Source organism: Arachis hypogaea, chromosome 10, assembly GCF_003086295.3.
Source record: "Arachis hypogaea cultivar Tifrunner chromosome 10, arahy.Tifrunner.gnm2.J5K5, whole genome shotgun sequence".
Taxonomy (NCBI): Eukaryota; Viridiplantae; Streptophyta; class Magnoliopsida; order Fabales; family Fabaceae; genus Arachis; species Arachis hypogaea.
Window position 1 is genome coordinate 6,929,349 of NC_092045.1, and position 16,124 is coordinate 6,945,472.

The following is a 16,124-nucleotide window of genomic DNA, read 5'->3' on the forward strand; positions in this document are numbered from 1 at the left end:
TAAAATATTAACACAGAATAACCAAACATGTCCTTGTTCAGCATGAGAAAGGGACAACTTATAGCCCTCTAACACCAAAAAGAAGGCCAACATGTAGCCTTGAACCAAAATGTTTCCTAAATTTATCAAGTTTCAAACTGACTTAAACATCTTATACATCAGTCTAATAGAGTTTCAAAATGACTTAAACATGCATACAAACACTTAAAAGCTTCCAAAATATTTCCTAGATTTCTAAATACTGACACTTAGACTAATAACAAAAGGAGTCATTCTTATCAGCTATGTCAACAGCAACATATCAGATATCAAGTCTTCCTCGGAGGTATAAACCCAGGGGTAGGAATGAACTTGAAAAGCCTTGCTGCAGTCCCAGAACTTGCTGCAGCCATGGTCTCAGCAGAAGGAGCACTTTGTTGAAAGGGAACATTAGCACAAGAAACCCATGGTCTCAGCCATGGGAGAAGGGTTTTTATGGAAACCCACCTTCTGAAAAGCACAAGAAACGTTGCTTCCCACTGAAACGACGTCGTTTATATGGTGACTAGGAAGGACAAATTAGCCCCTGTCCATTTCAATTTCTCCAGCTCAGCACTGATTGAACACGTCATCCACCTCTTATGACATGTCAAGCACCGAACGAGCCAGCTCAGCGTTTTCTGTCAAGCCTCGCCGGAGAAAAACGCATGGGGACCGCCTTGTGTGACGGAAATCGGGGACAGGGACCGAACTGGATCAATTTTATTTTGAGGGGTCGCGTTGTCATTCTTGGAAATGGACAGGGGCCGGGTTGGTACTTCACTCGTGAAATTATTTTCTTAAAAAGTATTTATTGAAAACTCTCAAACTCAGTCGCCGTTGGAGTTTGCATACGTATCTTTTTTAGCTTTTTAACTCCTTTAATATTATAACAGGTATGCTATATATACAAGTCTTTTTGATTTATAAGTCTTATAAGTTGGCACAAGTCCAACAAAATACACGCATTACACTCTTACATTTAAGAGTAAATACATGCACGTTACTCAACCACTTCTTGTTTCTAAAGTGCGCTACTCACCATTATGAACGACTCTTCTTCTTCCTCGATGAAAATTATAACTGTCATTTTTCTTTGCGTTTCTCCTCCTCCTCCTCTTCTTCTTTCTTCTTCTTCTCCTCCTTCTTTGTGTTTCTGCTCCTTTTACTTCGTGTGTTTCATCTTCATCGTCGTGTTTCTCCTCCTTCTTCTTTTGATTTTGCAAATTATGTTTTTTTTCTTTATTTGATTTTTTCCTCCCAAAAAGAATTATGAGAATATATGAAATAAGAAGATGAAGAAGAAGAAGCAGCAAAAGATGAGGAGGAGGAAAAGGAAGAGTTCTGAATTATGTAGAACTCATCAGAATAAAAATACACCCAAATATCTTCGTTTTACATCCAAATATCTTCGTTTTTACACCCAAATTTACTGTAGATACAGAAATGATTTATGTTACGTGTACACTAAAATCAGCCATCAAAGTCAACAAGGGTTGCAAAATACACCCAAAATACACCATATTAAAACAAGCATAAACTATAGAATGCAAATACAACTATAAAACCATCATAAAAAAATAACAAAAACCAGATTCATGAATCATAACTAAACAGACACTAAAACAATTCAACTAAAAGAATAAGACAATTCACTTTCCGTCAGATGAAAAGTCATAAACTGTATATACACCCAAACTTTTATAAAATTACACCCAAATATTATTTATCTACACCCAAATGTCTAATATAAAATGGACAAGATTATATTAATTCTAATCAGAACTAGTACATTAGATTCAATTCAAACAAGAAAGAATTAACAGCAAATTTTACAGACAAAGTTCACGCACTGATTCATCTGACAATCTGAAGTTGAATTATCCATTATTTTCAAAAACGATTTCAGAGCTCGATGTCAAAAAATAATGAAAATCGAGAATAACAAAGAAAGAGAACAGAGAGAAAAACACGTAAATAAAAAAGAAAAAAGAAAAGGTAAGAAATTCAAAAAAAGAAATGAAATTCTTTCAAAAATTAAAAATCTGTTAGAGACGGGTGAAATATATGTGCATAAAAAATGCGTTTAAGCATAATATCAATTAAAAAACTTATAAAACTTGTATAACAAAATTACTTATATGTAGATATTAATCCTTATATTTTAGTGTCCCATGCTTTTTAGGCAGTGGTTTTATCTTTGTTCTTTTCATTAATATCATCATCTAGCTAGGCCTTAATGAATCATCATTCCTGGATATTTTTTATTCTTTGAAGTTGTTTACAACAAGTCAACAATGTCTCGCAAACGAAAATTTGTTTAAAATTAATTTTACAAAATTAATTTTAATTAAAAATGAGTTAGTATTAATATAGTTTACGTTTAATAATTTTTATTTAAAATAGATTATAATAAACTAAATATTATTTAATTATATTATTTAAAATTATTTTTAGATATAAAATTACGGAAAAACACATAAATTTAAATAATTATTTTATATTATTTTATAATTTTATTTTAAATATTTAAACAAATTTTAATATTTTTTGTAATATTTTCATAATATTCTAATAAATTAATAGAATCATAATAACAAGTAAAAAAAATTATACAAAAAAACAATAATAATAAAAAAATTTATGTAAACAAAAAATAATAATATGCACAAAAAAATATAAAAAAATATTATTAAAAGATAATAAATTTATAAATAATAAAAACACAATTAATACATAAAAAACAAATTTTAATCCAACAAAAAAAGCTCAAACACACTTTTCTCTTTTTCAACATAAAAATCAAACACATCCATGCTCCTTGAGCACCGGGTAGTTTTGGGTATTGATTAAAGGAAAGAGTTGTTTCTTTTTTATGATAAGGATATTTTTGTGACCAATTCTCCTATTAATTTATACGAAAATATTTAATAATAAAAAAATAAATTAAAAATAATTAAAATTTATTTTTAAATATTATAAATTTGAGCTGTATTTTTTTTATTTCTGTAGTATTAGGGTTTGTTGAAATATAAAATTCCGTCACACACAATAAGAAAAAAGGAAAGTAAAAGGAGATATGTAAAACTTAACATGTTATTACCTTGCTAACTTAATCAATAAAACAATAACGTACACTTGGGTTTATATAATACAAATATTCTAAAAATAAATAAGCTAAAGAAAGAAGCGGATTCTATTTTAGTAAAATCTAAAAAATTTTAGGGTGCGTTTGATTATATATATATATATATATATATATATATATATATTGAATTTTATGAAAAAAATAATAACAGAAGGTGAAAACAAAAATAAAATTGTAATATTTTTACTATTTTTATATTTTCTTTTACAAAATTTAAGAAACAAAAAACACTAAAAATAAAAACAGAAACTAAACACACAAAATCAGACACACCCTTATTAATTTGTGGTTCGAAGACTCATGGTTTTGTTAGCTCATCGACAATGATAATTTTGCTCGAGATAAAGACTCTAATAAGGTGTTGGCGGAAATTAATTTGAAAATTATGTTGAGCTAATTCAAGGTATTCTTTCCGCTAGTCACTCTACCACTCTCTTGGTTCATGCAACTAATTAAAGACATAATAATTTAAGATTGTATCATTTACATGTTTATATATAAAACAGGTTCAGGTCCAGAGAGAGTTTTCTCAAACAAACTGGATGTTCAAATTAAATGAACACCATATTTTCATCAAGAAAATATATTACTTGATCTTAATATTATTAGTTAAAATGGCATAGAGCATATTTGCGAAAACAATTTCGCTAAGTAACTAACTAAAATATCAGCTAACTTAAACTAACTTTTTAAATTTTAAAAAAACACATGTTGTCGCGTCCTCTCTCCAAAAAAAATTCTCAAAAATTAAGAAAGAAACATCAATAATCTACATAAAAAATCTATTTATTCAAAAAGAAATATCCAAAAATTATTAAAAAACATCCATTTAATCAGAAAAAATTCAAAAAACAGTTAAAAGAAAAAATAAAAAAAAAAGGAATGCACCTACTCAGAAAAAAATATCCAAAAACTTAAAAAAAATATCTAATAACTCACATAAAAAACTATAAAATGAAATATCTGAAATCTTGGAAAAGAAATATCTGAAAAATAGTTAAAAGAAAAAATTAAAAAAAAAAAACGCACTTCAAGAAGACGGTCTACGACGCTACATTCGCGAGGGGAAAGGCAATGAGGTGGTTCTTAGAGCGGCCAATCGCAAACAAGAGGCGCTGCAGTGGTCTTAGATGCTGCGAATCATGCGGGGCGGGGGAGGACACTAAGGTGGTTTTGGGCATGGCGATTTACGAGGGAGGACTCTGCGATGCTTAGCAACGCTGTGAATCGCGATTGAGGACGCTGTGGTAGTGAAAGAGGAAGACAACAAGATGAACAGCGTGAGTGAGAGTGAAAAGAGATGGAGGGAGTGTGTGGTTGTTTTTTTTTTTTAATTTAGGATTAAATTTAGGAATTTATTTTTGTATTATTTAACCTTTTTATTGTGATCCATATTATAGTTGGTTGGAGTTAGCTGGTATCCTAATTAATTTCAGACTTTTCCGGGCAAAAAAATATTTGGGTGAGTTGGCTAGAATATATAGTAAAAGATGTAAGTAAAAGATTTCCAGGCATATATAGAATAGACTTGAAATTCGGAACATAAAAATATTGCATTAATAAATCACAGTCATAACATTAAGAATTTGGATCACACTTTGAATCTAACTTTTGACTAATTTATTCGCGAGTTTTGTGTAGACATGAAGGTTAGGCCGTTATGCAGTGATTGCATGTGGATCATCTTGATCCGGTCGACTCCGTAGCACCATACATAGAGGATTGTTCCATTTCATTGTGCAATCGATTAGGCCCACTTGGAGTAACTCTAAGCATGCGAACGGCACGTGATAATTTTGTAACACGAAGAGAAGAAGTTGAAGTCACATCTCCATTCACCACCATTGTTGCAAAGAGTGTTGTCACCAGAATAGCTACTAAAATTACCACTACAAAAGGCTTTGTTCTAATTGCCATCTCTCTCAGTTTGACACACTATATATGTACTAACAAATCGTAATAAGTGTCACCAATACATATGTAGTTGCTTTTATAGTCTAAATCATGAGCATACTCCAAATCATATTTATAGCCTAAATAAATTCATATCGTCTTTTGTCGCTGATCAACCATTTTTCAGCAAAAATACATTAAGACTGCGTTTTTTTTTTTTTTTTTTTTGGTGACTTAAACATACATTAAGACTGCGTTTGTTTCTGAAAACAGGACAAGATAAGATATTGATAGATAGATATACAAAATTTTGTATTCTTGTATTTTGTTCGGTGATAAACTAAAACAAATTATGAAAATCCAATTTATTCTCATTTTTTTTCATTCAAAAAATTTGAGATGAGAAATATAATAATAAAAGATATAATTATAAAAAATTAACAAAAATAATGAAAAAAATAAAAAATAAGTTGTGGACTCAAAATACAATAAAAAATAAGTTGTGGACTCAAAATACACTAATTCAGTGTCTCTGGACACATTGTCTCTGTCTATGTCTCCTGTACCAAACACAATTTTATGTCTCAGTATCCTTGTCTCAGTGTCCTGTTTCTATAAACAAACGGAGCCTAAGAGAATGAGAAATGTCAGAAAATTATTAAAATTTAAAATTTAAAATTTATTATTTTTAACTATTATTTAGTTATTAATTTAATTTTTTTAGTTTAATAATTTAATAATATATTTTATCTCATATTTTTAAACATTAATGATTAAATAATAACAAAAAATAATAAATTTTAATAACATTCTAATATTCCTCTTACAAAAATAGTTAATGTTTATTAAAATGCAAAGCAACTTAGGAAAGAAAAATGTTTTAATAACATTTCTTATTTTGTTTTTTTTCAAAGATATTTACCATTAGTTAATTCATCATCCTTTTTTGGAATTAATATGACTTCTTTTTCAATTTTTCCAGACCGGATAAAAAAATCAAATTTTAATTTTAAAAATTAAAATAATTTATAAAATACAACTTTAAGAGATTTTTTAAGGTTGTTTTCTATTATAAATTTAAAAAAATTATTATTATTCAGAATTTTATTTTTTTGAATGCGCTATTTTAGGGTGAGTTCGTGGCACCCCGGTAAACTTCATTTTTAACTGCTTTATAAATAATTGGCTGAGAATGAAACTCAAATTCCTACACTTTTATTATTGTCTTCAATAGTACATAGAAGTACACAAAAATATACAGACAACAAACATAACTTCTTCGACATCTTCGACAGTAATGACAACCATTATCTTCGTCTCCAGAAATACACAGAAATAAGTCATATTTAACAATGATTTTTTTATAATAAATTTACAAAATTATTATATAAAAAAATTGAAATAATATCTTTTTGGAAATAATTTTTTTTAATTTATTTAAAAAAATCCAATTTTTTTAATTTGTTACTTATTATATAATATGTATTATCATTATCACTGTATTATTTTACAATAAAAAATACTCTGACACTAAGAATATTAATGTATAGTACTTTTTGGTATCAACATGTATACCTCTCTCTTTTCAAAATATTTTAGAAAAATATATTCTTTATAATTATATAAAAAATAGCATTTAATAAATAATTATTATATTAATTATTAATCATTCTAATTATCAATCATTTTAATATAATTGTCAATTATACATAATTAATATTTTTTTATCAGAAGTGCTACACAACCAATAAATTATCCACACTTAAAAGCCAAACAATTAATAGATTTAACTTATAATTATGATTTGGAAATATATTAAAGCACTTATCCATTCACATAATTAATACATTAATAATATATTAAGACATTAATAATTATTAATGAAACACAAATATTATATTAAAAAAGGAATATAAAATTTTCCAAAATTATATTCTAAAACTTTCCACCTCTTTTATCAAGGATTAAATTCAAAATTACTCCCAAAATAATGCCTTTTGAAATAATTTTTTTTGGAAATAGTATTTTTTTAATTTATTTCAAAAAAATCCAATTTTTTTAATTTGTTGCTTATTATATAACATGTATTATCATTATCATTGTATTATTTTACAATATAAAATACTCGCACTAAAAATATTGACGTATAGTGCATCTTAGTGTCAACATGTACATCTCTCTCTTTTCAAAATATTTTAAAAAAATATATTTTTATAATTATATAAAAAATAATATTTAATAAATAATTATATTAATTATTAATTATTTTAATTATCAATCATTTTAATATAATTGTCAATTATACATAATTAATATTTTTTATCAATAGTGCTACATAACCAATAAATTATCCACACTTAAAAACCAAGCAATTAATAGATTTAACTTATAATTATGATTTAGAAATATATTAAAACACTTATCCAGGCACATAATTAGTACATTAATAATATATTAAGACATTAATAATTATTAATGAAACACAAATATTATATTAAAAAAGGAATATAAAATTTTTCAAAATTATATTCTGAAATTTTTCACCTCTTTTATCAAGGATTAAATTCAAAATCACTCTCAAAATAATGCCTTTTGAAATAATTTTTTTTGAAAATAATATTTTTTTAATTTATTTCAAAAAAATCCAATTTTTTTAATGTTACTTATTATATAATATGTATTATCATTATCATTATATTATTTTACACAATAAAAGATATTCTGGCACTAAAAATATTAACATATAGTGCGTTTTGGTATCAACATGTATACCTCTTTTTTTTAAAATATTTTAAAAAAATATATTCTTTATAATCATACAAAAAATAACATTTAAAAAATAATTATATTAATTATTAATCATTTTAATTATCAATCATTTTAATATAATTATCAATTATACATAATTAATATTTTCTTTATCAGTAATGCTACACAGCTAATAAATTATCCACACTTAAAAGCCAAGCAATTAATAGATTTAACTTATAATTATGATTTGGAAATATATTAAAACACTTATCGAGTCACATAATTAATACATTAATAATTATTAATGAAACGCAAATATTATATTAAAAAAGGAATATAAAATTTTTTAAAATTATATTCTAAAATTAGTGTATATTCCATATCCTGTACGGGTAATACATAAAATTATATAAAATTTTTTTATTAAAATTTAAATGAAAAATATCTATTATAATTATTATTATAAATATTTTACAACTTAAAAATAGATTGGTTGAATGGTCATCTCATTTGTCCGTTTAATCAAGTATTTGGTGTAACACCCTAATTATCAAAAGTCGCGCTTCTGGCTGCGCCACTCTGATAGCTTGGATATTACGACGTCTCTTATACTATTTAATACTAAAATATGAGCATGTTTAAAACTTAGACCGAATCTTTCAAAAACATACATTCATACTTACAATATAAGTTGCAGAACTCACTGTATATACATATACATATTAATTTTCAAACATCTCATCACAATCATATCCCTCTTACAAGACTCGCAAAAATCAAAGGCGAGAAAAACATAAATACTAAAACAATACAAAATATCGTCTGACAGAGAAAAAATAATATCTTTTGAACTTCGTTGTCTGTAACCTGAAAAGAGAAAATCTGTAGGGGAATGAGAACATCATCCTCGAAAGGGTTCTCATTATAGGGTTGCAGAATTATGATAAAAGGATACGAGAGATAAAATCGTTACAGTAATTAATAACTGCCTTATGCATCTTTTCAAAAGCACGGTTGACTATAAAAGAAAATTCTGAAATCTCTTCTGAAAGAGGAACTGTTCATTTCTTGAAAATTTCAAAAGCCGTTCAAAAGGTTTATCTATGCTAAACCAAAATAGTTTTTCATACTTTTCCAACCCAGAAACATCAACCAGATATGGCCTCCGGCCCACCTCATGATCAACCACAGCTCTAGGCCCAAACAACCCAAACAACAACAACCACCACAGTCCAACAGAGTCTCAGTCGCAAACACAAATAGAAAAGTTCAAGCACAAACAAATAGTTACTGCAAGTAGGACAATTAGCAGTTAATCACAAGTAATCACAAAGGCAAACCAATTACAATATGCATACCCAAACAATGTCACATAGATACATATGATGAATGCCTGTCCTAGTAGCTGATGATATCATCTGTCGGTTATAAAGCCAACCTGACAAGTCCTGGTAGCTAACCATTGGACTGTCCCTCTATCGTCCATCCCCAACTCGAGTTATTCATAATCATAATCATAATTCACATCTAACACCCTCACTGGTGTATATTCACGGGGGCAAGCTCATCCGGAACTTTCACAGTGTTTGGCCACACTTACGACATAGAGTCAACAGAGTATCGAGTCTCAACCTGGAGCACGTGCTAGCCACTGCTACTACCTAGGGAAACTTGTATCTCAGATAATTGGAAGTGCAACAATCACAATATCAATAACTCAGCATATATGCATTTATTCTCAGCCATAAATCAACATTCATCTCAGCCATCTAGCTTAGATTCATAATTCATAGTCAGCCATTCGGCTCAAAACATATTTCGCAATCAGCCATAATTTATTATCATACACAGCCATTCTGGCTCATAACAAAAAAGCACTTCCACTATCCAACATCATCAAATTCATAAAATCATCATTCAAACCATAAATCAATTTTTCTCAATTCACTTCACTTTGAAATCAAATTTCAACTCTTTTTAGCCTTGGCTTTAAAGTTCTCATTCCTCAAATCATCTCAGACTCATAAGCCACTTTTACTCAAGTAAGTTCCCTTTTTAGAAATAAAGCCACCCTCGTCATCCTGTTTCCAAAACTTCCAAAACCACGGCAAATTAAAGATTTATTTTGAAATATTCAAAATCATACATCCAACAATGGGATTTATAACAAAAGTCCCTCGGCAGAGTCTCAAGTCTTTAGGGGAGAATAAAATAACTAATTTCCTCAAATTCACTTAAAATGTTTAAAACCTTGACTTCCTGATTTGAGTAATAAAATACGATCTAAGCCAAACCGAATCATGTAATCAATTACTCCTTTCAAAGCCATTTCCTTTACTTAAACAAAACCAGCTTCAACCTCATGATAAATTCTAAAGCGTTTCAACTACTCAAAAATTGTTTTAGTCTAGCAAAAATTCAGAATTCAAAGAGTACTTAAAACTTTTTTCCAAAACATTTTAAAATGAAACTTCTCAATAGACGTTTAGGTTCTTTCAAAGTCACTGAAACTCCTCCAATTGAAACCCTCAAGTCAACTTCAAAGACATAACCCTTTTAACATTTAAAAAAGCATTAAAACATAAGTTTCATCTAAATAACTTGCTCCCAAAAGAGATACAATATTTTTCTTAAGAAACAAGAGTAAATCACAATTTCCTTTTTAATAACTCATTTCAAAAGCATAAGTCATCCCTTTCTTAATAATTCAAATAAAATAGTAGAAGCCATTAACTCATAAAGTTTCGGATTCTACCAGAATTTTGACAGCACTTTCCCTAAAGCGTGGACTCTGCCACCCTTTCTGGGTCCCATCCAAACCAATCCACAATCATTTTCAACGGTTCAAACCTAAAATCAGTTCAAAAGCAAACTAAATCCAACATTCACCTCATTTTCATATCTCAAGGAAATCATCTCAAGATCAAATCATTGTTAGCTGATTAAACTCATTTCCAAAACTTTAAGGAATCAGTTCAGCAACAATCCATTTATCCAAACCAAACAATAATCAAAAGTCGCCTCAAGATCAAATCTTTATCAACTGATTAAAGTCATTTCCAAATCTTTAAAGAGACAATTCAGCAACAATCCATTTATCACAACCAACCAATAATCTAATCAAAACATATAATCATATCCATCCAAAGTAGCCAAATAATACATAAGACTGGTATAATCACTAAGTATATAATTCTCACACTAGTATCTATTTATAACAATTCCAGATATAAAATAGCTTTTTAGAAAAGCCCCTACCTCGATTGTCAAAACTCAAAAGCTCTAAAACGCATCACAACTCATTTTCTCTCGGCCCGCAACTACGACAGCCGCAACCTCCGCTCTAAACCACTTTTTTAGCAATCACAACGACTCTAATCGCAACATATAATAATCAGGACCTGATCCCACGTTACCAAAACTCATATTCAAACACAACAGAATACTAACACGAGGCTTTTCGAAACATAATTACATACCAAAATAACAAGATGAAGCAGCTGCGATTCCGAATCGACCCGTCCATAGCTCCAACAATAACCCCAAATGACAGTCGCGAGCAAAAACCCTGGTGACGGCGACTGTAACAACCACGTGGCGTTAAAAACCTTTCTAAAGCCCAAAATATCAGAAGCCAAACTTAAAACCCTTACCGACAGCGGCCATTGACGACAACAGTGGCGTTCTCCGATGACTGAGTCTCGGCAGCAGCTCTCGTGGTTCAGCAGCAGCGGCGATGACTCTCCGTCTCCTCTTTCGCTCGCATTTCCCCTCCCTCAGACCAGATCAGGACAGACCTCCAGTAGTGGTGATGCAGCAGCTTCGAAAGCGAGCAACGGTGGCGGGGGACATCAGCGGTAGTGAAAGGGCAGTAGAGGATCTGCGACGGTGGAGGCACGGCCGCAGAACAGGAACCCCCTTCGGTTGATCTCTCTTTCTCTCCTGTTCAAGCTTCTCTCTTCGGCCCACCATGGATGACGATGACTTGGGCTCCGTGTTGAGGATGACGACAGCGCAACACAACACCAGTGGCGGCGAGTTGGTCAGCGACGAGGGCGTCGATGAAGGCCCCACGTTCAGCCTGTCTTTCTCTTCGGTGCCGTTCTCTGTCTCAACGTCTTTCTCTCTCTTCTGTGCGAACAGTGGCGGCACGACGTGGAGGATGGCGGCGACAGCTGGGTGGCAGTCACACCGCAGCTATTCCCTCTCTTCTTCTGCAGCCCCTTCCCCTGCTTCCCCCTTTCTTTCTTTCTTTCTTTTATTTTTTGCTGATTGTTTGCTGAAGGGAGAGGAAGGTTGCGACTGCTGGGTTGGGAATTAAGGTTTCATCACTTTGAAAATTAGGTTGAGGGTTAAGCTAAGGGTAGTTTTGTAATTTCAAATAAAAGTAGGGATAATATAGTAATTAGAAATAAATTTAATCCAATAATAATAATGTATAAAAATACTATTTGTTTATCGATTTCACAAATTATTTCCAATAAAATGTTAAAATCCAAAGATTAGAAATAATATACTTAATTTATTTATTTTCCAAAATAGCAGTATTAATATTTTAAAATATTAATCATTTAGTCCAGATTATATAAAATTCTTATTATTTCATAACTACCAACTTTATAATTTAAATATAGAAAATAATTCAATAATTGTAAAATTGGATAATAATCTTAATTTATTTCAAATTCAGTTAATCGAAACTTGCTTTAATTATCTTTAATAAGAAATTTCTGAAATTAAAGCTACAAAGATATTGAATTTGAAATTATCTCATGATAGTCCTTTTTCAAAAGTTCTGGGTCTTACATTCTACCCACCTTATAAAAATTTTCGTCCTCGAAAATTAAAGTAATACATAAGATAATACGTAGTCTTAGTTCTCTCAAATACTTTTAGAAAAATAAGAAGTCTTAGCATATATGTATAAATGCTCAAATACCGAATAACCATAAGATTTAAATATATGGATAAGGTATGGTGTAAAGCAGAAAATACTAGATAGGCTCGATGCATAAGGTTATATGATCTCAAGACTTTACAAAAACTTGAGGTAGCAAAATAGGGTGCAAATCAAGGTAGGCATCCACAAAATGAAGTGGTAATTAATGAGGTAAAAGGCTACAAAGCATACTGGTATTTATACAGCGGACATAACGTTCTCTCATAGATCTTTTACCCACTTCAGAACTTCAGCCTCCCAACTCCATCAAACACTTTACAACCTCATAGTCGATCATAAGCCTAACACCCGCAAGCTCGCTTGCAAGGAACAAAACACCCACAACTTATAACGTTATACACCTACCGCTTCACCTTCCATATACACATATCACGTCTTAAAGAACTAACATATCGCATTACTACGTCTACAGATCACATGTGACATCAAAACAATTCTCAAGTCTACTCAAAAGGATACAAGATTTAGAAAGGAGAGACAAATGTCAAGATAATACTCATAGATTTGAGAGAATGTATGCAATCCCAAGTAAACAAAGATGCTCAAGCAATGAAGTTTGCTAGAAATAAATCAATTGACAACTTCAAATATAACCCTTGGATCAAGAAATTCAATAGGATCAATAAGAAGAAAATCAGTGCATTAGTTTGAAACTGATGAGTTTGGAAAACTCTAAACTAAATTGATGATGATCAAACATTATTAACAGCAAAATTATTAATCTTATTTTGATCTATATAGGTTAATTAAATTAATTTTGCCGTGCAGGATTTATTTGGGCCAAAAAATAATTCTGGTGCAAGCCCAATCACATTCAGCCTTAGTTTTGAAAATATATGATTAATATGGCTGAATTAATTTTTTTTGTTACTTTGGCCAACTTAATCAAACTGAAAATGCTTTCTTATGTGCTTTATGATCCAAAAATTCATCAGGAAAGCAAATGTTACTAATTGGGCCAGATTAAATTTTGTTGCTACTAAGCCCAATAATGATTTTGATGAATGTTTCCAAGCTTGGTCCGAAACCAAATTTGAATGGAAGCAAAGTTTGCCTTCAACGGAACCCAATTCAAGCATGTGGTGGAATTCAAAATTTTTAATAAAGTGAATTGAATACATGCATGGGAACTATGAGAGAAAAATTGTGTTTGACATGACTGATTGCTTAATGCTGCACGCTACTCTAAGGGAAGTAAAAGCAACTTTGTAATGATATTGATTAACACATTCAATTGCTTTTCTTCTAAGTTGCTTATTCTCTCTCATCTTTTTCCTTCTTCTCCTTCGGTTATTGTCCAGAAAATAATGGAAGCTAAGCTCGGCTACCAAAAAGAAGAAGAAGTTACTTGCATCAAGACCATCAAGCTAATGATGGCAAGAAAACATAACAAAAGAAAAGTATGATGTGGCTGAGATTATCACCAAAAAGTGGTAAGATTTGGTGAGATAATCTCGGATCCTTCATACTCAAAAAGAAAGAAGGAGATTCGGCTATCAAGGTGAAGATTCTTGGAGGCATGGCTTGTCTCTGATTCTGCTCAACCACCACAGGAAGTAGCTAGAGTGGCGATGTGATGGAAGAGGCAGAGATTGGAGCAGATGAAGTCATCATCATCATGAAGCATCAAGGGCCAGAAATCCATCTTGGAGAGCAAGCCAAGGATGGAGCGCTCGGATTGATGAAGAGTGATGACCAAGGAAGAACTATAGGTATTTGCATGTTGGGTTTTGCATGAGTTTCCTCTTCTCTCTCTGTGGCCGAACCGGTTACAAGTGATGGAGAAGAAGTTAAGCTTGGTTTATTTGGTTTCAACTGTGGAGGCTTCACTCTTCTATAAAAAGGGTGAATAGCCATGGTTTGAAGCAAGGAGTTAGAAGTAAGCAGTGAGAGTGCAAGGCATAGGATTCTCAGAGCTACCTAAGCTTACAGATTTTCTTCTCCTTCAATGTATTCTGTTTTGTAATTTTTCTGTTTAATTTTGTCATGTCTTGAGTCTTATGGAAAAAGGCAAACAGTGAGGTTTGTATAAAAAAGCCATAGAGCAGAAAAAGACAGAGAGTGCAAAATTAAAAGAAAAAGCCATAGATGTCTTAGAGTTCCTTTGTTCATCTATGTTGTGTTTCATGATTTTGTGGGAATCTCCTTGTAAGTTGGGTTAGCACTTTACAGTTTGTAATCTGGATGATTATAGTGAAATTCCATCATTGTTGTGATGGAGACTGGATGTAGGCTGCATTGCACTTAGCAGCTGAACCAGGATATATCTGGGTGTAATCTTCTCTCTCTACTTCTTCATTTCTGTTTCTGCTGCACAGGAGCTAAAATCGAAAATGTCTCGTGCCAAGTGACGAGACAAAAGTAAAAAGTCTCGTGGCTAGCGACGAGACAAAAACAGAAAAGTCTCCTCAAAGACCAGAAAGTGTAATCAAGAAAAAGGGGGATAAGATTCAACCCCCCCTTCTCTTAGCCACTGAAACCATTAGAAACAAATTCAAGCTGACTCGAAGAAGTATGAGGTTTACAGAAAAGAATATCTCAAACTTAAGGCAAAGCTCACAAAACTCAAGAGCACGATTAAAATACTTCCGAATACATTGTTCATAAAGAGTCGAAAACTTGCAGAAAAATCACTTCATAGTCTAAAAGAAAAGTTAAGCAACAAACATTATTCAAGAGAGTAACAAAAGCATAAACGTGGCTTTGTTTTAATACAATTTCATGTTGAAGTAGATTATGTAGAGTTTTAAAAACAAAATGCACACAGGTTTGGTTAAGAGCTAAAATATTTCCTCAAATATTTTAGAAAGATAGTTAGGTGCACAACTTGACCAAAAGTAATCATAAAACTCGAAAGAATAATCAAATGCTTGTTCAAAAATTCTCAAAGTCCATATTCAAACAAGCGTGTATAAGAATTACAGCAAGGACGAAAGTTGAAGTTAAACTCTATTTAGGAAAGAAATTCCGAAGTAAGAATTTGCTTACAAGTTGGTACAGGAAATAAGTAGTGCGTTATAAATGGACAAGTTTCCATTAAACAAGGAAGTTTTTCAAAACTTCATCTAAGATAGTGCATGCCAACTTTAAGACAACTTTGTCATAAATTGAACAATGGTTTCAATTACAATCAAGTAGAAGAAAATTTGACTTACAATATCCTTAAAGAGGAATCAAAACGTCTTTAATAAGTTCAAAACAAAACTCCGAGAGTATACTTGAAATTACCATCTCGGAAGGATATTCAAGAAGATTAAAATGTACTTAAAAAGGAGTCAAGTCATACAAGAAAGGATCTTAAATCAAGGTAGTTCAAACAAGATCCACTAGGCATGAGACATCAAACAAGCTTTC

The 16,124-nt window shown here is 30.8% G+C and overlaps 1 long non-coding RNA gene across 1 annotated transcript; it reads right to left on the minus strand.

The window, feature by feature from the left end:
• Positions 1-8,467: 8,467 nt before the first annotated feature.
• LOC112714991 (uncharacterized) lies at positions 8,468-12,152 on the minus strand. The gene is made up of 3 exons (XR_003159427.3): positions 11,464-12,152; positions 11,290-11,391; positions 8,468-8,692 (listed from the first exon to the last, which is right to left on the minus strand). It is a non-coding gene; the product is annotated as an uncharacterized lncRNA (long non-coding RNA).
• Between the last annotated feature and the right edge of the window lie 3,972 nt (positions 12,153-16,124).